The 24,842-nt window shown below is 37.1% G+C and overlaps 1 protein-coding gene across 1 annotated transcript in view; it reads right to left on the reverse strand.

Annotated features, from left to right (window-relative positions):
* Positions 1-24,842, reverse strand: part of LOC134650926 (uncharacterized) — a 435,267-nt gene that overhangs the window by 245,775 nt on the left and 164,650 nt on the right. The gene's annotated exons all lie outside the window — the stretch shown is intronic.

Raw genomic sequence — 24,842 nt, forward strand, 5'->3', positions numbered from 1 at the left:
TTATAGCGGCAATAGAAATACATCATCTGTGAAAATTTCAACTGTCTAGCTATCACGGTTCGTGAGATACAGCCTGGTGACAGACGGACGGACGGACGGACGGACGGACAGCGGAGTCTTAGTAATAGGGTCCCGTTTTTACCCTTTGGGTACGGAACCCTAAAAATGAGGCTATTCATAAATTACGTCATTTCAAATTAGAGGGGGGGAGGTCTGGACATCGGATGGAAGGGGAGGAAACGGGGTCATTCGAAGCATGATTATTGGATGATTTTAGAGGGGGGGGGGGGGGTCAAAAATCGTCAAAAATAGATGACGTAATTTACGGACAGCCACAATGCGTGAAGATCCACCGATGTAGGTACAGTGTAGGTACAGTGGGCGATGGTACAAAATTTATTAGTTTTAATATTGGTACGTTCACGCTATACCTAAAGTTGCGTAATGAAAACATCGCCGATGAGAACCGTTTAATTAACTTCAAAATGAAGCTTCGGCTCCAACTTCGACGACTTCTGCGCCCAAGAAATAATAATGAGCTACGGCCCAATTCGAACAACGCTTGATATCACAACGATACGATACCGATCTGTCAGTGCCTTAAGTGACGTTTCTGGTTGAACAAATGTCACTTTTGAAACTGATAGATCGGTATCGTATCGCTGTGATATCTAATAAGTATTGTTCGAATTGGGCCACTAGTCTGCAGACGGAGTGGACGGGATTTTTTGCTTTGTGCTAGAAGAAAATCAATTTTGCGGTTTAATCGTGACTATTTCAAAGGAATTATTTTTGCGAATTATTTTCCTATTGTTACTGAAATGAACGTTGACGTTTATTAAAGTAAAGCAATGAAAAGTAACTTTTGGCTTAAAAAATCTTAAGTAAGAAACAGATGAAACAAGCAACAACGGTTGCACTCCGGGAGTGCCGATAGAAGTGAAAACTCACCTCACTATGTTACCGACGCCCGGTAACACGATACATACGTTTAGCGGAGGTATTCTATTTATTTATTATATATTATTATTATTCTCAAATAAGATCACACTTTTTCATTGACATGTTTATTTACATACTGCCATGACAACGTCAAATTATTTGAACATAGGTAAAGAGTCTTGAAAAGGAGTCCGCAACATAAATGTCAAATAACATTGAGTTTTTCTTTATTGATTTAAATGCCATGTAAATTATGAGTGGCCACCTTACGGGGCTTACGGTCACGTGATCGCCTTACGCCCCTTACGGTCACGTGATCGCCTTACGCTGTCTCGAGTTTATCATTTTTTCCTCAAAAAGTGACCAGCGCCGCGCCGCTAAAATAGTTTTCACTTCAAAAAAAATAACACGAATTTCTAAAGAAACGTTAAGTTACTTTTAAAATTTTGAATGTCATCTCGAAGTCTCTTTTGATTAAAAGTAAGGATCACTTTGCTAAGATAAAACTCCAAGTACCTACCTAATTAATTAATTAGTTCAAAAACGAGAAAATATCATCTTATTTCTGTTTAAGTAGGTAAATATGCAACGACGTAATGCACTCAGTGCTCTAGAGAGAAAATTATTTAGTGAAATACATCTCGTTACAAGATTTCAACTCGCTTCACACTTCATTAAGTTTTCTATGAATTTTGTTATAATTAGTTTAATATTACATTTTTTTGGTAGTCTTAGATGTAAAATGTGTAGGTAGTATATGAGGCGTAAAGTAGTGTAAAATACAGTAGTTTAACAGCTAAAGCTAGACGGCCCTGTGTGGCCTCATACATTTTATTATACGCGTGGGCCTATATAAGGTGGTGGCCTTTAATATTTCTGTTTATTTTCTACCAGTACCTACTAAAATATTTTGTTTGTTTATTTCTACCCTTGATTCTTCTTCTTCCTGCCCTTATCCCACGTCATGTGGGGTCGACACAACATGTTTTTCTTTCCATTCTCCTTTATCTTGCATCACCTCAGCACTCACTCCTTTCTTTCACACAATCCGTCCATCGTTTCTTGGGTCTACCATCCGCTCGGTCCATCAACATTCATCCCTAACATTATTTTGCCTATATTGCATTCATCCCTCTTCATTACACACCCATACCATGCTAACATACTACTCTTCTATTCTACTCTACCTCTCTCTTCTATTCTTCTATCCTACTATTTCAACAATTGATTAGCAGTAAATAATCCGAGTCAGATGCTTTCTACACTTCTTTCTAAATATTAGACCCAATTAGGACCAAGCACTCGAGCCAAAAATCTTTTCTTATCAACGAATCAACAATAAGGATTTCAGCCAAAACGTTGATAGTGTTGCCAAAAGTTAGTCGTTTAAAACTTTATGCTAATTAGTCGAGCGACCTAATTTTGAAGATTCCGTGAGTTTGCCATGACTTACCGAGAATAATGGGATAGAAAGTAATTAGAAGAAACATCACTCAATTTTTTTTTATATAACAGTGTGGCTGCACTAATAAAGACCCGGTACTGCACAAATTGAAATGATTGGAACGAGCCACTATTTGAACCCGCGACCTTCGGATTGGAAGTCGGACGTCCGATCCACTCGGCCACCACCGTTTCTCACCCACTCATAACGATACTGTACACTCAGCATCAATAGCAAAAATATCCCCCCCTGGAATACTTCTCCAAATAGAGATATTATGTATGTAGCTACCCATTACGTGCCATTACCTACTTATTTCTACAGTTCAATGTACCTAATAGTTTATAATTATGTTCTACCGTATAGAGACGTATTTAGGCGCGTAATCTGATCCGCTGCTTTGGATGCTGACTGTACTTACTCATAATTTTTCTCTTGAACCTTCACTCGCCCATACTCTGTAAGCGATTCCAATGCCACCCGAGGAGTTTGTCGCGGAGTAATGTCTCGGCGGTTGAGATCTGCGAGCACTGAGGTTTATGAGACTTGACGTATATTATGTAGTAGGAAATTTAGCTGACTAAAACTTAAATTTGTGTGGTTTGCTAATTACAAACGCATTATGTTCGCAACTGGCTGTTCTAAATCTACACATGTACCTACTAACTACATCACTGTCTATATAATCCTCTGGGTCACTTTACTACAAAACTATTAGCATTGATGGGCGTTTTCTAAAATAAATATTGAAAACCCGATTCTCACGGATCCTGGTGTTTTTGGATTCTTTGAACTCAGAATCACTAGCATATTCAATCCTGATGATAAAAAAGGTACCAAAAATTTGTATGAAAATTGTACATTCCACTACGTCACGTCCATAAAAGTGAAAAATTTTCTCATAATAAAACGTGACGTAATGGAATGGACATTTTGGGACATCTTTTTTTAATGGAAGGGTGGAGAGTGCTGTCAATTCTGAGTAGAATGAGCCCAAGAATGTCCAGATTTGAAAGAATCAGGTTTTCGATATTTATTTTAGAAAACGCCCTGATACTTCTGTATAACAATTTTGCAATAATAATGTTTACTAAAATATCTACCGAACTATTTTCTACGAACCTGGGTGGTAATTTTTGAATGTCGATCGCTCGACTTCGTCACTCGAAAATCTGTGGAAAACGGCCAAATGCAAATTTTTGAAACATGAGCGATAGAAATTGGGAATCATATAGTCGCTCACTCGTTTTTAATTCTATTAGTAGAATTTAAATGCCTAGTAGTGGAGATATTATTGAATGAAATACACGAAATCGAGAGGTCGAAATTCCCCCCCCCCCCCCCCCCCCCGACCTTCGAAGCCCTTGTCTTATTGCAATAGCCTGTAAAAAACATACCTTAATTTCTTAAATCTTAAGCCATAATAGGTACGGACGAATGCGACAGTGTAATTCATAGATAATCGTCGACTACACGCGAATTGTCAACCAGAACTATGGTAACGCGCAATAAATCGCACAGAATAGCCGACACAGGTTCCAAAGACATAATTCTTTAGCGATTACGGCGCCACTAAATCTTGGGAACTCGTTAATAGAAGTTTCTCGCAGCTCTCGGCCTGACGCCACTGCCTTTGGCAGCGCTCGGTGCACGCCCGCGCCAATTTAAATGATAAAATTCAGATCCCCTCAAAGGATAAAATGCAGATTATTCTCTAAAACTAAATTAAAAAGCCTTATATGGAATTTAATATCGAACTGGCAATGGCCTTTGGGGGCCACCAATATTGGGTTTAGTAGGCACACAGTGACTGCGAGCGATTTGTATTGAAAATTCCTTGTTAAAAGTGGCGCTTTACTAGTCATGTTGTGGATGGTGGACTTTTTAGTATCTCTGGGAACTTTTTAGTTATAAATCACAGAGATTAATATGTCTCGTAAACCTGTTAAATGCAGGTTGACGAATTTATTCTTTTTAATCACAATTCAGGTATGGTGAGATCGTTTTTGTTACATGTATCATATGGTACGCCCTCCCCTAGATATATTGTTTATCTGGATCAACCAAATCTTGTCAGTAGTAAAAGGCGGCAAATTTGAAAAATCGCGGGTTAGCAACACTGTGTTCGAATAATTCCAAAATCGCGTGTCATCTGTGTGTTATCTGTGGAATGTGGATCGTGAATGACAGCCATCATCTTATTGTTTACATTCTGAATCGTTTCTTTTTCAAGGGAAATTTCTGCTGTCACCATTAAATACCAAGATTATGCATGACCTCAAGCAAAGCTAAGGTGCCTACAATGTACAATCATGCTCGTTGACGGTAAACATTACTAAAATTTGAGGTTATGATAATTCACTCGAACCACAGACTACATATATACAGACGCTGCTATCCCATACATTCAAATGTGACCGCCTAAAAGCGCATCATTACCAGATGGCGTCACTGAAAATGCACTGTTGCCTATCATGGATACAAGATGGCGCTGTGTCACATCCAAATCATAGAATTCCTAACGACATCTATACGTCTTCATTGAAAGTTAGTAGACATATGTCGTTGCCAACGATTAGAAGTAATCAACAGATGTCGCTTTATAGCGTATTGAATAAATCATGAATCTAGTTTAAAACTGGATCAAGCATGAGGGGTGGAAGGAAATGACCGAACAGGATAGTCTTATGTATCTTTCAGTATGAGTAAAGAGAGTTCGGGCACTTAAGGAGTACAGGGAGGGAAGGGAGAGGCAGGGTACAGAGAAATAGCGTAGCCAAACGGTATAACCATAAAGTAATTTCGGAAAACGATACTGTGGTGATGATAATATTTATATATTATAAGAATGCTACATAAGTCTTGCCGAAACTATTTAAACCGGCTGAAAATAAATACCTGTCATAATAATTTTGCGCATGCTACCATTGGTGCATGGCAAAAGGATTAGACATTACTACTGGCGTAAGTCCGTCTATATGCCACCGTGCCACTGGTACTTGAGCGTTTCTTTATATTTTTTTAATCCAATTGCTCAAAAAGTTTAGTTTTTGTAGCTGCAAATCGTGCGTAAAGTTTGATTTTTTTACACTAGTGCTAAAAAGTAATCTGATTGATACATTTTAAATAAATGAGTATTATGCGAGACCCGCTTATAAATGACCCACCTGAACAACGCGCGATTGGGCATAAAGGGGTATTATTCGAGACCCAATAGTATTACTTGAACAACGCGCGACAGAATGAAGCTGACGTTCGTACAATACACTTTATACACTTAATATAAATGTAATTAATTAGATATATATCAATATAATGAAATAACAAAAGATTCATGTTTTTTTACATATAGCTGGTCAACCAAATCTTGTCAGTAAAATAAAGGCGCGAAATTCAAATTTTCTATGGGACGATATCCTTTCGCGCCTACATTTTTCAAATTTGCCTCCTTTTTCTACTGTCAAGATCTGGTTGACCATGTATAATTATATGTTCTGAAAATTAATTTTATTAATTTTAATAATACAATTTCTCTTCAATTGGCATAATGCTGACAACAGTGACAACAGAATCCACATTGAAAAAAATGGCAATTAAAAGTAAAACTTATTTTATTCCCTTCCCGCCTTTTTTATTAAATTTAAAGTGATTTATGTTTGTAAGTAATTGCCAAGAAAGCATAAGTTATTAAATAAAAATGAGTGATTCAGACGATTTTGGAGTTAATTTAACGCCACCAGATATCAAAGCAAAGGCATCCGTTGTAAGTGACAGGGCTATAACCGCGAAAATCGAATTTCGCAAATTGCGGGCATTTTTCTCTGTCACTCTAATTACGCCTGCATTGGAGTAAAAGAGAAAGATCCCCGCAATTTGCGAATTTCGGTTTTGGCGGTAGCCCCTCAGTATATTACCGGAAAAATCGAAAGCTCGGTACTCGTGCAAAATGACATACTTCTCGCACTTATATCGAAAACTACTATTTTTTGCCATTTTTTATATTGTGATCTTTTTTGCCACTTTTGTGTTAAGTATTTGTACTCAAATTCACGAGCTCTTTCGATCCTAATGAGATAAAATACCTCAATTCATGCTCAATTCACTCTTATCGTGCCTTCTAAAAATTTACGATACAAGTTGCATTGCAATAACTATAAAAACGTAACTGATTTGACTAGTACGAAAATACCCTATTGTAACAATACGATGCGACGTTGTCGAGTTAAACTGGACTCGCTTCGCAGTAACTCATAGCAGTTTGGCAACGTCGCGTCGTGCTTTTATTTTTAAGCAACAGATTTGTACATGATTTGTACCATCTTAGTACCTATACATACAAAGATATGTTTTCATAACGTTCCTTTTCAACTTCTCCCATGGCAAAACCCGTACCTATCAAACCTGAAATTATTATACAAAAGCATTTAATGTTTGTTTTAATAAACTTTTTCTGTTATAATTAGAATAAATATATCTAATTTGCCAGGCAGGTGTTTGTATCACTAATTATGTGACCTATAAGTATAGACAGACAACAGCGTGCACAGAAACGTCAAAAACGGCATCAAGTAATGATTATTGCTATTTTAAAATTAGTCCCCTACTTCAGGGTAATGTTATACGCCTGTTCCTTAAAAAAGCTGAGGGCCTACCGCGAACCACGTTCGACGTGTTGCCTCCCTGTCACACTTACGTACGAATTTACAAGTGCGACAGAGAGGCAACACGTCGAACGTGGTTCGCGGTAGGCCCTCAGAAATGGACACTGAGGCATAATTATCATTACTTTGGAATTTAAGTACTATATAATATTATTTGTAGTCTTTTGGAATATCATATTTTATTTGAACTAATAATATTGTATAATAATAAATCATAAAAGCTCTATTTAGGGACAAGAAAGAACTTTCAACGGCAACACTAAAAATAAACTGTCAAATAGTCAAGTCGCCACAAAGCGGCACCGCGTTTGTTGCCTTTGCTTTGTTTCTGTTTATACAAACTTATTAATTTCATATTATAGCTTCATTTGAACTATAGTACAAGTACGTGAATAGAATACCTAGACGTGTCTTGCTTGGTGCAGTTGCGTAGGTATGCTAAAAGGAAAGTTGGAAGACCGATGTGGCGCTTTAAAGACTGTGCTAAGCGTGACATGTGCCCAAAATGTGGGAGGTCGTGCCGCTCACGCATCGGCCTCCACAATCACCAAACCCGTTGTCTAAACAGCAATGCATAAATCGTCTGCAATAGACGAAAAGACCTGTGATGATGACGTGAATTGCCGATGTAGTAACGGAACACTACTAATGGTAAAACCTACATATTAATCTGACAGTGTCTACTGTTTGCCAATAAATGATAAAATTGATAAAAAATTAACACTTCAGGTAAGTTTGTTTTGAATACAAAGGTTAATTAAATAATTTATCACCACACCAACTGGTAAAGGCCCCCTTGATTGTTCAAATACTAATGAGAAAATGGCATTTTTCCCACATGTGGGGCAAAGTAATCAGATCTAAATTTTGAGTTTCCTTATGTTAGCTGGTAGAATTTACTTTTAAATGATGATTTTGAATTATAAATTCTTTATAATGTTCATGTGGATTTGATTTTTTTGGTATTTTATAGTTGGTATTTTCCCTGCGTTGGCATGGTGATAAATTCTGTGTTTCATTAGGTGGCAATGTTTGTTTAACCCTCGTGCCTTGAATTCTCACAACGCTCAAGATTCCACTTCTCGAACCACTCGCTACGCTCATAGTTCAAATCTTCTGCTTGCCCTGGAATCAACATTAGCATGAGCGGTTAAACAACTGCTTTGCCCCCTTGCCCACTAATAACTATTGTCAAGTTTTATTTTAACCCCCCATGCTAATATTGATACCCGAGCAAGCGAAAGATTCCAAAGTATTTAGAGTTAGAGCAAGAAAGAAGAAAGGTACGTCATAATTTCAAAGATGTTTGACATTTAAAATAACACATGTACTGCGCAGGCGATCAATATCGCTGCATACTTTTCTTGGTCTAAATCTATACAATGGTTAGTGTTTGCAAACAGACTCCAATGTGAAGGCAATGTGTATTAAACTTTATTGTTATATTATTACATTTTATATATAAAAAATATGTTTCTGATTTCAGGACCCAGCCTCTAGCCACTAGAAGTTACAATGTACTCGTATGCAACAAGAGAGTGAAGATGAAATAGTCAATGCATCTCTGTACAGTCGCCATCAGATATATCGGAACGGCCAAGGTGTTCACAATATCTGAACACGCACTCTAACGCCCTGACAATAGAGGCGTGTTCAGATATTTGTGAGCGCCTTGGCCGCTCCGATATATCTGATGGCGACTGTACCACAAGTAAAATATTTTGAGTGGAAGATGGTTGAGATTGATTCCTGTTTCAACGGACAGACACATGCTATGAAGATTCTCTTAAAAATAATAAAATACAATTAATAAATTCAATGTTTAACATGATAGTGACTTTATTTTGTCTACCCACTAACAACCAATTTGTTCAATGCTGGCGGGCAATGGCGGTAAACTTAAATATTTGATGTGGTATGAAGCTAAATGTTTTGAACATAATGGCAAGCCACTAAAAAGTTTTAATCCTAGATTAGCCATTAAACTGTGGCTATCAGTCTGATTTGTTAATTGTTATATAAGTACAGTCAGCGTCATATAGTAGGTAGCATCCAAAGTATTCAAATAGTTCGGTACACCATATTATTTGTATGGCGTACTGAACTATTTGAATACTTTGGATGCGACCTACTATACGACGCTGACTGTACTTAATTTAAATATATATGAATTGTATATTATTTCTACGGCCTCCTAGCTAGTCAGTAGTGACAGTGACCCTGCTCTGCTATGTGCTATGAAGTAGGAGGTCCTGGGTTCAAATCCTCATAGGACATTTATTTGTTTTTTAATTGTGTGTGTATATATTAATGGTCTATATCTATTCCCATCTGTCCACACCTCTTGTATGGCGGCGGGGACAAATGGGCCACCACCATGGGACACCATATTAATACACTTTTAGGGGGATCCGAACCTAGGACTTCCAGCTTTGATATGATCATAAAATATAAGATATGTATGTATTTACATTTACACATTGTATTATTGCTCTCATACATATAGGGATATTTTTTTAAATGTCGGATGTCTCTTCTCTTTTGAGCATGAATAGAAGCAGGGGATAACTGACAGAACGGGATAGTCTTATGTATCTTTCAGTAGGAGTAGCAGCGAAAGCGCTATTATTGTTTGTCCTTGTCACAGTCTCACATCTTGTTTTATTCCCCACCGTAAATTGACCACCGTGATTGGTCGAATTCATTTGTTGCCCACCATAACAAATAAATTCGACCAATCATAGCGGCGCAATGCGACGCTATGATTGGTCGAATTTACATGTTTTGTCCCTCACAGAGGCACGCGTACACCACTTCTATAGGATGCTACCTTCTATGCTTTTGAGCAAGTTTTTGTCACCTGCCCTGCTATTCAAACTGCTCAAGAATTTACAATGTTTTGTTACCAAGTAGGTCGATTAGTGTAAGACTGTCCTAAAATATATGTATAGCTATATGAGGACAATTTTGTAATGCGTAAGGTTAAGTAAATTAATATACAAACAGCAACACTCCTAACTGTACATCGGTACAGTTAACACTTAACAGTGTGGCTGATGATACCATGTAGGTTTAATATATTTTAATTGTTATCACGTTTCTAAGAACAATAGTACATTATTGTCGAGGTTCGGAAGTAGCTACTTGCAAGCTGAGGATTCGTTTTAAACGGACGACCTTGGGAGTCCGTTTAATTGAATCCGAAGCCAGCAAGTAGCCTTCCAGCCGAGTCATATATAGTGCTTTTCTCAAAAATGGTGCAAGAGATATTTTACAGAAGCAACGTTCTAATTTTCACAGAGAAAAGTAAAACCATTAAAAAGATTTGCTTGCCGCCTTTAAAAAAAATAGAAGTGTATTTTTCTGCTGAAAATACGCCAACGTATTTGAGACACCTAAATAGTCGCGGTACCAACATTATATTAATAATAAGTGCTGATCATCTGTTTGGCTGTTGAATGGACCTATGCCTTCATTTGATATGGCCATTTAAAGTTTTAAAAAGTTTGGAACTCGTTTAATAATGGAATTTGTATGCAACATTGCAGTCCCGAAATCGAGACTGCAATGTTTTTAACTTTTTAATTTTTAGAATGACCATAAACTACACACTTCGCGACCTATTTTTTAACCGGCAACGTCGACTTTCCCGTCCATTTTTGAGAAAAATTATATTATTTATTACTTAATAATGTTGATATGTTGTCTGTGATATGATCATAAAGTATGAGGATTTACTACAGTGACATCTATTGATAGTCTTTCTCAAACAATCGAGCTATTTAGTGTGTTACAACGGCAAGAAACTAACTGTCTAGTAATGCGATAGATGGCGCTTAGAATAGTTCATGCCATTATTTATTTATTTTTTTCTGCGTCGATTTACTATGTGTAAATGGATGTTTTAAAAGGTTTTTGTTGTAATATGCTAAATAAATTAGAACTATACATGTTAATTTAAAAATTGGCAAGATTTGAAATAACACAAATATATATTTAGGCCCAATGGTGCTCTGAGTGACATCTCTTGGATTTTTGTGGAACTAAGCGAGGCTTGTATGGGCCGATTACTCTATACTATACTTACTTTATGCTCGAACTGACGTATGAAGGGCGGAAAAATAAACACGTTTTGGTTCGATGTACATTGCTGCTTTTCTTAGCGCAATTCTGCTCTTTGAGTGTTACCCTATTTTAATTTGCAGTACATTGCTACTGACAAGATTTGCTTGACGCACTATATTTATTGTAACTTCTGAACTACCTAAGTAGCGGCTCACAAAGTTCACCAATGGCCCAAATGGTGAAATGGCTGTGATATACGGACAGACAGACGGACGGACGAAATGACAAACGGACATGTCGAAACTATAAGGTTCTGTTTTCGCTGTTTTGTCTTATACTTTTCAAAGTCGTTTAATTTTTACTTTTCTGCTACCTACCTAATTGAGATGAACCCAATCTTCAAATTAAGTAAACTAGCCTGTACTACATGTACAGTTCTTATACAGTAAAGGGTAAAAAGTGGTCCTTCTTAGAACCGTTAAGTGGTTTTTATCGAAGGAAGGAGGATCGCTGGATCTTTGCCAGCGATCTGCCCATAGTGTGAAGTACAGAAACGACGTGCATCAAAGTGCTTTTATTAGAAAAGCGTTTTAAAGCCGCCTTTGGGATATCTTCCCTTGAATATGGAACTTCACGAGCGTTACGAGCCTACAATAATATTGCTTTAACGGAAAGGGAAGCAAAAATGAAGTGAAAAATAATAAGAAAATAGTTGGTAATAATAATAACCACACCTACGAAACTGTTGTACCTACCTAAGGTATTTTATTAGGTAGGTACTAAGTAGATACTGAGTTCTATTTGACCACACAACATACATCATATATGTAAATTGCAAGATATGTTGTGTTACAAAAGTTTACAACCAGATTTTGGCAATACCACCGTAGTCTTTTCAAAAATATTTTCACACAAAACACACTAGCTATCTACTAGTAAATAATCCCAAGAGTGCGATATTAGAAACGAGATACGAATGTCAATAACGCCGATAGGCACCCACTCCGTACAACCTTAATACGTTATCCCACACATTTACGTCGTAGTAAAACCATAACACGGAAAGGAAAATATCGTTATGCAGTGCGATTATATAACAAAGTAATCTGCTTATATCATTATGGTATTATTGTTAGGAATGTAGCGTCGGTTGATTGTAATGTTTTCAGAATAAGAGCTATATAAAGCGAAATCTTTCACGAATGCTTAATTCCAGGTCTAGAATAAAAAGCGAGTTCATTATGTGTCATACTTTTGATGTTATCATTACTTAACTTTATTAATACAGTGACTAAAAAGAAATTTTTAACTTATTTGCCCACACCATTGACGTATAATATCTAAGGACGGGTTAATGGGGCACTAGAACTCGTACTAGTTCAGCGGTGCTACTCACGAATTCCAGTCAATCGTGCAGTCTAACGCAACTAGTTGCGACCAATCGCGCGCGTAATGCGAACTCGTCAACTAATCGCGCGCGTGATGCGAATTCATCAACAAATCGCGTTGTAGCGATTTCACACCGCTGTACTGGCCCCTGTCATGCCTCATTATTATTGCCCGTAAAGCCAGTCCCTAGTCTATGTCAATGGCCCACACAGTTCTTTCAGTTCAATGTTTATGTAAGCTTTGAAATTACGTTTCATGTCACGTACGCCTAATAAATAAATACAATTATGTGCCTGTAGGATACAGACAACGCTAGAATAACTCGAACCAAATAAACAAATCGCTAATAAATTGTTGCTCAAAACAAAATTATTTCTATAAATTCTCGTTAAAACTAGACTCAACATTTAGTTGGCAATGTAGCGCGCATCAGGAACATCTCCAATTGCCAAGCTACCCATCTGTATACAAGGAAAAAGTGTAATAAAATACTAATGTAGCAGCTTTCCTGACGTATATGAAAATAAATGTCACCCATTTTTGTACCTGCCAGGCGATTTCGTAATCGCCTGGCAGGTTCAAAATAGACGCAACATAAATAAGTTAGGAAGCAGGAGCTACAGCTAATCTCTTTAGTAGGTTTAATAGTTTAATAGTTTATTGTAGGTAATACACAAAAGCATTTACAGGGGTGCAAAGATTATCCTAATTATGTACAATTGACAAAGTGTAGGTACCTCAGCTAAAAAATATATTGTGTCAGGTTGCTCTGGTTCCTACACTAGGCTCAGCCTGTCTCGTAGGTAACCCAGACTCAAGAGAGTTTATACATTTGAAACTTAAAGCCAAGGTATATTACTTTTCACCTCAGCAGCTCGAACAAGGGTACTTTGCTACTTAAAAACAGTGAGCAAAATCGCACTTTGCTGTGTGAGATAAAATGAGCAAAATGCGATTTTGCTCACTGTTTTTAAGTAGCAAAGTACCCTTGTTCGAGCTGCTGAGGTGAAAACTTAATTGTTGGTATATCTTAAGAAAACATGAGTGAATAGAGGTAAGTGATGAAGAAGGAATACATTTTTCGAGTTCTCTAATATGTTCTCACCGCTGAGGTGAAAAGTTTTGTGAACTACACGAGATCAAAGTTATTTACATCTCGTGCGCTTTTGAGTCCCTTACTACGCTCAAGATTCTAAATTAGATTCACTCGCTACGCTCGTGAATCTAGTATAGAATCTTTCGCTTGCACGGGACTCAAAATAAGCACTCGAAGAAATATCAAACTTTGATCTCTTATTGTACAAATAACTATTGTATTATGATAACGTCATAGATTTGGGTATCATCAGTATAAATTGGAATCAATGATTTAGAAGGCAATATAATAATACGAAATTCCATTGAAGAAAACAAATCCGATCAACGGATTTTTCGAGTGTCACTCTTGTATCAGCATTTGTAAGTACCTACTGGGAATATGAATTTGGTTAAGTACCTACACAAAAGTCAGTTTATGAACCAGAGACAAAGATAATATATAGTATAGACTCTATACTATCTATTCTCTCCTCTATACTAATAGAGGGTTATATTTTAATTGTCATAGTAAATTTTGTAGTTACAGTCAATTTAATGTCATAATTTATCGACACACGTTTAAAACTAAAAATGAAAATATATAAAAATATGAAAAAATGTATGTGGGCAAAAATGTTTATTTGTATTTTTATTATTATTTTTTAGAGCGCCTTATGACTGATATGTGACATTTTTTGACTTTTTTCACTGGTATGACTGTGTTTAAATAGTTAAATATCAAACGGTGTCGCCAACGCCATCTACCCGAGTATAGGACAAACATATACATATTTATGAATCAGCAACTTATAATTAGATAATACCATTAACTATCAGCGCAGCTTTTTATTTGCCGTTTGAATTTACCCTCCAGGGCAGGCTTTAAGGATGACTCAAGCTAGACCGGGCCGGGGCCGGGCCGGAGCTTCCGACGCTTCGTTTTCTATGGAAAGCACCACGTGATCACCGATCAGCCGTCATAGAAAATGACTCGTCTTACGCCTCAGCCCGGGCACAGCCCAGTCTAGCGTGAGCCATCCTTTATTCATTCCACATCGAGCTGAATTTCTACACGAGTCCTGTGGGAGCGAAATGAAGCTGTTTGTAGTCGCGTATGTAGTGCTTAGTTTGTGCTTATCAACCAACCACTCCGTTTGATTATTCACATCTAAGTGAGATTATTCAACCAGTAGTCAGACAGCTATATCTAGGAGACGTATACGTATTTACATCATTTTGTTTACTTCTTAATCGGCTCCATGATTTTCGGGACCTTTGTGTTTTATATACTGTTTTTCCCATTGTTTTTGGGTCAAGATCTGATGCTAAATGCTTAAAGGCAGTCTACACGTTCTACAAACAAACGATACGTTTTTCTTTAATGAACTAAAAAATATTATAAAGCTTCTTTAAGGTTATGTTGACACTCGAGTAACTGCGCGATATAATCTGCTTACAACTAGAGTTACACCAAGATAAGTCTACAACGATTCTGATAGAGTCTGTGCGGAATAGTGTTGAGTCGCTCACTCGTGAGGCACCTCATTTGTACCACTCATTTTGTTAATTTGTCGCAGTACTTCGTACCGCAAAAATATCTTACTTCACTCCTCTATTCATTCACACACGTCAAATTTCAAAAAACTTATCTGTTCAAATTCACTCGCGAGTCTCGCGACCCTCAAAACTCATACACTCCTCACAACTCGCAAGAGAGTCACTGGATCGTGCGAGGCGCTAGGTGCTCGCGTGCGTAAAGGAAGTGATGAATACATAAATATGTATATACATTAAAAAAAATTGTCGCTGTTGGAATTAATGGAATAGTCGACGCTGAAAATATGCTAGTACCTCACCTCATTTGAAGTAAGACATTGTAACACCTCATTTTAGAAAATGAGGTACTCATACAAACTCATTTTAAATTGATGTCCTACCCATCACTAGTGCGGAAAGAGAAGACTCTCTTTCCGCACAGACTCTAGCACACAGCACGCAGTGCAAGTGTTATTTTAAACGTCAAACTTCTATGAAATTATGACGTATAAGTAAATAAAACTTGCACTGCGTATGCTATAAAAAATTCTTGGTCTAACTCTAGTACAGCCGCTCATTACAACAGGTATCAACCAGTGTGGAGTGACCTTTACCTCATCAAATAGACACGTAGTAGCATATTGTTGTTGGAGTGTATTGCATTATCTCTGGCCACAGTTAGGCAATGGGATTAATTTACTATAGCCTAGACAGGGCAGCTCACAACGACGTGGCTCGCATAAATTCTGTCTTCGCCGAATATAATTTATGAACGAATTTAGCAGCCATGGCAATTATTATGTAATACTAAAGGTATGTAGTATACGACCTACATACTATGATGTCCAGATATCCAGAAAATTGCAGAGCTTACCCTTATTGTATATGAAGTTTATGTACCGTAAAAAGCAAGTATTATCTTAAAATGTACTTACGAAAATCACAATGAAGGAAATAGCAAATTCATTTCATCCAGCAATTCCAGCGAGACTCGAATGCTTGCATGCGCGACTCCGGCGATACAAGGCTCCGATCACCAATTGAGCTACCAAGACTTAATTAAGTGGATTGGGGGTAAGATTGAATGGATTTTTCATGAGGGCCAAAATTAACAGTCGTCCGTATGAATGACGAAGCATCACGGGCGACTTTTCATCTTAGGTACCCCTCATGAAAAACGCTTTCCATCTTTCCCCAACGCACTCGTATCCATATGCAAAGAACATAAGGATATTTTCAAAATTACAAGTTACTTAACTAAATAAGTATTCTTTAAGAGGCATATATTGCAGTGGGACGTTATTATTTATTCATCTAAGTACAAAATGTTTCTACAAAAGCACGTAATGTTGTAATGAAGCTATGGAACAGCTGAACGACTAAATATTCATTTTATATGACATCGGGCGAAGTGTTCGGAATATTGCACGTCGGTGTCCCAAGTCAAATTTAGCAACACTGCCATGTAACTATTGTTAACTGTACAGTGAGCTGCAAAATTACATGGAGAAATTTTTAATGAATTCATTGATAAAGTCGCCATGCATTTATGCGGCTGAAGGTACCTACAATAAAACGTTAATTTTAAATCCATTTAAAAGTTTTTTGTAACTTGAATCATTATTATTATAAGTCAAAAGATCTAATGTAAATTAGTAGCTCTTTGTAAAATTCCTGTTTTTATTATTTAGACTGAATTTACGTTACTACTTAATTATATTAATTAAAGCACAATATTATATAGTTTCAGCCCATTATTACAGCTACTGAGAGAAATTCAATTTGGACATAAAAAATGTAAGTACAAACATTAAAAATACTTAAGAACTACCTAAATTAACGCATACAAACTATTCGAACAACAAATCAATTTGGACATGGTAGGTAGAGAGTGCTCCTAGCTTAGTTATTTGGCACACTACGTAACATCCACTATCATCCTGCATAATTAGTCTGACTAGTCATAATGTAGGTACATGTAGCGATAATGCTTGCACAATAATTGTTATTAGAGCTACTAGCAGGTTACGATTATGACCGTTTTACTGCCAAACCATATACTAGTAAGTACTGTTAGCATACAGGCAAGTGATGTGTGTCCTAAGAATGTTTATAATAAGTCCTTATAGACAGAGAAGAGTCGTAGAATCTATTGGATCCCATACATTTCACGATTCTTCTCTTTTCGCACAGACTCTCAATCAGGAAAGTCGGTAAATAACTACAATGAAATATAAATATGACACTTTGCTTTTGATATCAGTTCCATTCGAAAACTGTAGGTGATTGCATGCGATTTTGTTTTAGATAGGCATTATTTTAGGAATATTAGGTAGGTTTAAAACGTTCGGGGTCTCATTATAAAAGATATAACATAATATATAGTCATTGTTATTTAGTCTAATGGGTTATTAATAACAAAGTAAAATTGTCCACTAAATTGTTTGCATCGATATCGCTGACCTATAAGTTTCAAAACCCTATGTGACCTTCAAGAGCTCATTCAAACAGGAGCCATATTGTCACGAATTAAATTCCCAATTCAAACTGAATTTCCCATGTCACTTACGGTGGTTATGCGTGATGGGGTATATTGAAACTAGATTATCATAATTTGATCTAACCAGCCTCCTAATTGTAAGCTCCAGGCATTATCGATATCAAATTGAGGTAATATTGGATACAATATTTTGCGTGCATTAGTGCACCTATATTTGTGGATAATTTACCCAAAAACAAACATCAGGTTTCACGATACATATATAATAATTATATCGATAGGACCACTCATTTTAAAGTCCACTACATAACAACTCTCGTGTCGACATTTTTGTGTGGAGTAGCTTTGTCACTCATCACATGACACACATCACATCAGCACACGACACATCACATCACATCGCATCAACATCATGCACCACATCTGATCAGTGCGAGCAAAATGGACTGCAATCGAGTTTACACAGTTGCTAACGTAAACGTCAAGTGTCAACTCGTGGTACGGCTACATGTAACTTGAAAACAGAAACTTCCCAATAAAAATACTGTCGATGTAGCGTTCGCTTTATCATACTCCTTTATTTTCCCGCTTGATTTGTGCTCCGAGTGTTACGCTGCGCTCGGTCTTCCGCCTCCGGGAATATTGGATATCTGTCATAAGACACATAAATTCGCATCCGACTTTATAATACGCCACATATAGCAAGCCATCGTATTGCGAAATGGGAATAATTTGTCGTTAGAACCATCATATGAAACGTATAGCGGAATTGATTTAAAAGGCATCGAATCGGTGGAATTCATATCGCCGAATGAATTTATTTGATAAAATGCTTTTTATCGCTACATTTGAGATTTTTGGATACAATGGAGGAAGGAATGAACGCAAAACACTGAGATGTATCATTGTTATGTAATATTGTCTCATTTCCGGTAATATCCGTGAGTGCAGATAGAGAAATGTAATAATATTTTTAATATCACCTTGGAGTTGGCTGTATACTAATATAGGAGGTGTATTCTGATTCTCTCTATCTCTTCTGATCTCTCTTATAACTGTGTTAAACAAACAAATAAAACCGCTATACGAAATAGTTTTATATGAATCTATTACTTGCTAAGTAGCAAGTAGTAGTTACATGGTGGTACTATGGTAGGTATGTGTAACAGCGCCGAGAACGAGAAACATGTCTGTGTTTGGAAATTGATTAAATTTATAAGATTTATTAAAGACAACTTTTATTAAATATATTATTTCTCGATGGTAGCGAAAAATGATCCGGCGCGGACTTTTCTGCAAAAACAAATTTCATAGCAGACTAAATTAAATTTGATATCTTAGACTAATGGATACATCCAATTAGGTGAAGTGCCGTCAAATATTATTCCGTCGTTGTGTAATGAGTCCTCGCGGAGGGAGAATTTATGACGAGAATGTTGTTGGTGCGAGAATATAGCCATCATTGCTCAATATTGCGTCTCATAACACGGGTAGCCGTATGAAAATGATACTCGCAGCTACCGGGCCAGACCGCAGATTAGATGTTTCAGATATGCCACTTGCAAATATTTATTTGACATTGTAGTAACGTAGAGAGGCGTAACAGAGAGCACTCTCTCCTGGCGGGTTTTATGCCAAGGAATTCCATGATCTGACGGATATTACGATCGACCGCCTGACATTAACTCTATATGTATTGTATATATGTCGCACTGCATTTCAAATGTATAAGGAATGTATAACGATTTGCTTGTACTGATTTGTCTTTTTCATGCTAAATGCAGTAATATAACGTCATGTTTTATCGTGAGATGATCCAAGCTATAGTTTAAAGTTATAAAATAATAATGACAGCGCGAAAATTGGCTCAACGGACAACCGTGAGACATGTATATTTATTCTAACCTCTAAGACCCTGCCCATAATAGTAATAACTTCAATTGTACTTAAAACAATTTTCAATTGGAACAGAGTCGTATTTTTCTTTTTTTTTTTTCAGTTCATTCAGCAGTCTGGCTGTGCGAGGCAGGAAGTTTCTGAAGAAGCCCACAGTTGAGGACTGCCATATGCCAACCATCTAAGTGGCGAATATAGAATGTTGCGTAGAGCGATGGCGGAAAGAAGCGGCAGCGATTAATCCAAACAATTCCTTGGAGCACTCACCGATATGCGTGCCATAGAGTGGTGAATCTACTGTGGTTGTATAATCTGGGATAGGCGCATAATATACTCCGTGGGAAACCCTGCGTCCCTGCAATGTTATTCGCTCGAAAACGTTACACCGTAATAGCAAAACAACATTTTCCATAATTTATGTCCAGGTTGGCAGTCGACAAGAGGTAATAGTATTTTCACCTCAGCAGCTCGAACAAGGGTACTTTGCTACTTAAAAACAGTGAGCAAAATCGCTGAATGAGACAAAATGAGCAAAATGCGATTTTGCTCACTGTTTTTAAGTAGCAAAGTACCCTTGTTCGAGCTGCTGAGGTGAAAACTTAATTGTTCGTATATCTTAAAAAACATGAGTGAATAGAGGTAAGTGATGAAGAAGGAATACATTTTTCGGGTTCTCTAATATGTTCTCACTGCTGAGGTGAAAAGTTTTGTGAACTACACGAGATCAAAGTTATTTACATCTCGTGCGCTTTTGAGTCCCTTACTACGCTCAAGATTCTAAATTAGATTCACGAGCGTAGCGAGTATAGAAGATAGCGTAGAGCGTAGCGAACGAGAGCGTAGTATATAGAATCTTTCGCTTGCACGGGACTCAAAATAAGCACTCGAAGAAATATCAAACTTTGATCTCTTGTTGTACAAATAACTATTCCAACTTCAAAGTGGTGGTAGCTTTTTGTCATTCAATATTTTATACCTAAACATAAGAATAAAGATTATTAACTTTGAAACAAAGGCGCCTTTGTTGTAAGTATTTAATCCACTCTGTAACTGTGTTTTTCGTGTTTTTATTTCTATGTACAATAAAGTACATATATACATACATACATACATACAAATGTAGGATTTTGGGCTCTAGGTACTGTTATAAGTAGAGGGTGCCGTAAATATGCTGAAAAAAAAATTCAGGAATATATTTTTCTTACAACTCAAATACAAATGTTATTAAAAATTAAAACTTCTATCATTTCACAACAACAAAACGTATTATCTGCGAAATAATCTTCTAAATCTAAGGGCACTACCTCTACTAACAGGTACAGTTAGCAGCAGAAGTTGCTAAGCGGGCGAGGAGTTCAAAATGATCTTGACGTGGCTTTATTGTTAAGAGAATAAGAGCGTATCAAGGTAATTTTGAACACCTTGCCCGCTTAGCAACTCCTGCTGGTGACTGTACCTATGTTTAAAACTCGCCCTAAGCGGAAGCTTAAATTTCACAGTTCAACAGCAATTAATATGTACAGAATTTCCAATAAATGGTTTCACAAAATTTGATGCTATAATTAATTAAACCTCGTTCGACAAATTAGTGTGCAACTAAAAGGGCTCATTTAGACGGTGCGAGAACTCGCATCCGAGTTTCATTACATTGCATTATTTTATCGGTCGACTAAATTGATGTAACCTCAATGGTCCGCAATGTAACTCAAATCGTAGGCGAGTTCGCGCGGCGTCTAAATGAGCCCTAAGGGCCACCCCACATCTAGCGTCTTTCGAGCGTCGGCGTCTGGTCAGCGCTATGGAAAATGACGTCGCTGCGCAGTTGCGTCGACGTTGCGTCGAGCAGCGGCCATAGAGTTGTAGACGCCGACGCTCGAAAGACGCTAGATGTGGGGTGGCCCTAAACAAGTTATCTTCCGAGGTATAAGGTTTTATACCTCTAGTCATAGCGAAATAAGTGCATACAGTGCTCACTCCATACATCAGTTTTCTTACCAAAACGCTTATTATTTTCGTAGGTAGTCGACATCTAGAGTGAAGTATCAGTACTGGCGGCCTAGCCAAGGTGACAATCGCTTGCGCTTCGCCATCTAATCGCTTGGTGTCTCTCTATCACTCTTACATATTCGTATGACAGTGACAGTTGCGTTTCGATCGCTACGGAGCGTAAGCGATTGTCACTTTGGCTATGCCGCCTAAGCTACTACCCCGTTTTGAATATCTAGTAGTATATAAACTTTGGTTTTTCTTCTTCTTCGTTAGTTAAGTACCTTACCTATTAAAAGCTTAATATACTTACCTACATTTAAAGCTATCCGTAATATACCTACTACCTGTAGAGCTGGGTCATTCCGGCTGCGCCTTGTTTTGTAACTCCGAGTTCCCCTTGAAACCCTTGAATTTTAAGCACCCTTATTGCATAAAATTTACCTGTTGCATAAAATTGTACTTATAAAAATGATATTTTGTTGGCTTTGTAATATAAGAACATGTTCGTTTCAACTTATTTTGGATTATATTTAAAACCACAATTTATTTAGGTACTAATTTACTTTTTCTTTATTTTTTTAGACTACATAAATGTATGGAGTGTCTTATCGGCGCCTGACCTGATATCTTTCTTACATTAATGTATTTTACTTTAACTACATATTTTACTTTACTCTGAACATACTTTACCTGAAATGTATTTTCTGCTTTTGCCAAGGTTTTTAAATGGGGTCTCTATTGTTTCCCAAATAGTTTTAAGCCATAACGTATTGTTATCCCGAATTTTCGTTAGTCATAATTCATTTAATTCAGAAACGCGTCACTTTTCAGGATTGCCATAAAACAAACCTAACCTAACCTATCTATAGGATAACCTAACGAAAATCCTGAAATGTTAACGGTTTCAGTTTTATGACTAATGATAATATGACAAACAATACATTATGACTTAAAACTTTATGGGAAACAACGGGACCCCGTTAAAATGAAATGTATGCCAAGGTTTCATTAGACGTAACTACGCGGTCCCTTCGGTAAATGGCCGTATGTTGTGAGCCCAGTGGTATTAGACGCGGCTTGTAAGGGCAAGGCTTTGTGCCCAAGCTTTGTATGCAGGCTTGTTAATAAAATCTTTATGCCTTCGTGCCGTAAAATATATGCCGCGATATTTCATCTTTACGAACTTTCGTGTAAAGGATGACTCACGCTGGACCGATTTATACACTTAAAATATGCTTGTACATTAGGATATCTGAAAAATCAAAATCACTAGAGATGCCACGAATATACGGCAACTATTCGGTATTCGGCCTATTCGGCCACTTTGCCGAATATTCGGTATTCGGTCAAATGTTGCCAACTATTCGGCCGAATACCGAATATCTGTTGCACCTACCTAAAAAGAAAAATTACACAATAAAAATAACCAAAAAAGGTACATTTAATATTTGAAATGTATTCTTGGAAAGTAGTTAAATACAAAGACCATTTTTTTGAACATTTGTTGATTACAAAATATTTAAATTTTATCATGGGTCTGATTTGATTGACTCTAACTATATTCATTAATTCTGTTCAACTAAAAATATAATATATCTTAGCAAACGTTGTGCTTTGTTGGCGAACAGTTTTCATAATAATTGTGACTCAACATGTTCGCAATTTCATGCCGAATATTCGGTCGCCGAATATTTGGTCGCCGAATATTCGGCGCTTCGGCCGAGGGAGGGGCCGAATATTAGGTACTCGGTATTCGGCCAAAACCACTATTCGGGGCATCTCTAAAAATTACCGTTCGGGAATGTTCCCCGGCCCGTTCCGTGCCGCGAGCAGGCAGGTAACGAGCGCGGGCGCCGGCTTTGATCTCGCCGCGCTCTTTGAGAACTGATTGAGCGCAGCAGTCTGTGTGCATACGAAAAATGCCAGTTTAAGATTTAGGTACTACGTTTTTCCTTAAAAAAGCTTTCTTTCAGTTGTAGGTCTTTACAGTACATAATATGGTGCTACTTTCGAAAGTTTAAAGGGCCATATATACTGTAAAACGTTGTAAGTACCATACACGTGCGAATAGGTAATTCGCAACTCGTGTCGATTTAAAACACTCCCTTTGGTCGTGTTTTACTTTATCGCCACTCGTTTCGAATTTTCTCTTTTCCCCGCTTGAATCGTAAATAACTATTATTACCTTAATGCTACATGCATGCATCATGCATGAATGGATTTCTTGTTTAAATTGTTTAGTTACTCCCAACTTAAAAATAAAGTGAAAAAAAAAAGAGTGAGAAATGTCTACTTCTGCTTTTTTTTACCTGAAGCTACATGCATTCCGAGTTTCTTTATTCCGTATCTATACTTTTCAAATTTGTTAGGTGAATAAGCCGAAGTAATTACTTACTCGCTCGAATAAGCAAATTGGCTTATTTAGAATATTATTTGGAGCCTGTCGTGTCCCACTGCTGGGCAACGGCCTCCCCCCAATTTCTCCACAAATCTCTGTCCAGTGCTATGTCTGGCCATTCCAGTCCAGTTCATCCCGCCATCGCCAGCAGGATCTGCCAGAGCAGAGCCCCGGTTTGAGTTTTCGGGCTCCCACTCTACTTCTGAGCTTTAGTTAAAGACCAAGTCTGTGCACCGTAGGTTAGAACTGGGAGTATTTAGAATAATATTATTAAAACTTTCCACAGTCGCTTTTAATCAAACTGTTAAAGTCGAGGCGCTTTATGAAGCTTAATTAAAATATTGGCAAAGGATTCTTGTTTCAAACAATTAAATTTATTTAAGAGCCCATCAACGTGCACACTAGCGCCACTGCTAAATAATCGTGATTATTTAAATTTAACGAAATATATTTAAAAAAGGGGGCCGTTACGTACTGTATCTTGTATTAAAGTACCTTTTGAATACATCAAACTAGTTTCTATGTTGCTGGATTCGTCAATCAATTAACGTCGAATTGTAAATTATTACATGGGTACATAATTATAAAAACGCCGTTACTTTTAGAAATATATTATATAGGTACAATACTATTTAGGTTCCTGCATAGAAATTATATTGCTCAATCGTTAGTATCGTTTAATTTTCTTCATTCTACTCGTATTTGAAATACGAAACCCTAAAATATCGATTTTATATCTGACTGCCTGCCGATGATTCTGACTGCCGTCATCGGCGGTCGTGTCCATCGCGAATTGTGTATTTATTTAGTCATAACAATAAAGTAGTAACTGTGTCAAATCAGTGTCAGCACTTTCTCATAAAACTGTGAATCTACGCGTGAGTCATAACGACTGTGTAATGGGTACAATTTTAAAAACGCAGTGATGAGTGGTAATGACGCTTT

Source organism: Cydia amplana, chromosome 9, assembly GCF_948474715.1.
Source record: "Cydia amplana chromosome 9, ilCydAmpl1.1, whole genome shotgun sequence".
Classification (NCBI taxonomy): domain Eukaryota; kingdom Metazoa; phylum Arthropoda; class Insecta; order Lepidoptera; family Tortricidae; genus Cydia; species Cydia amplana.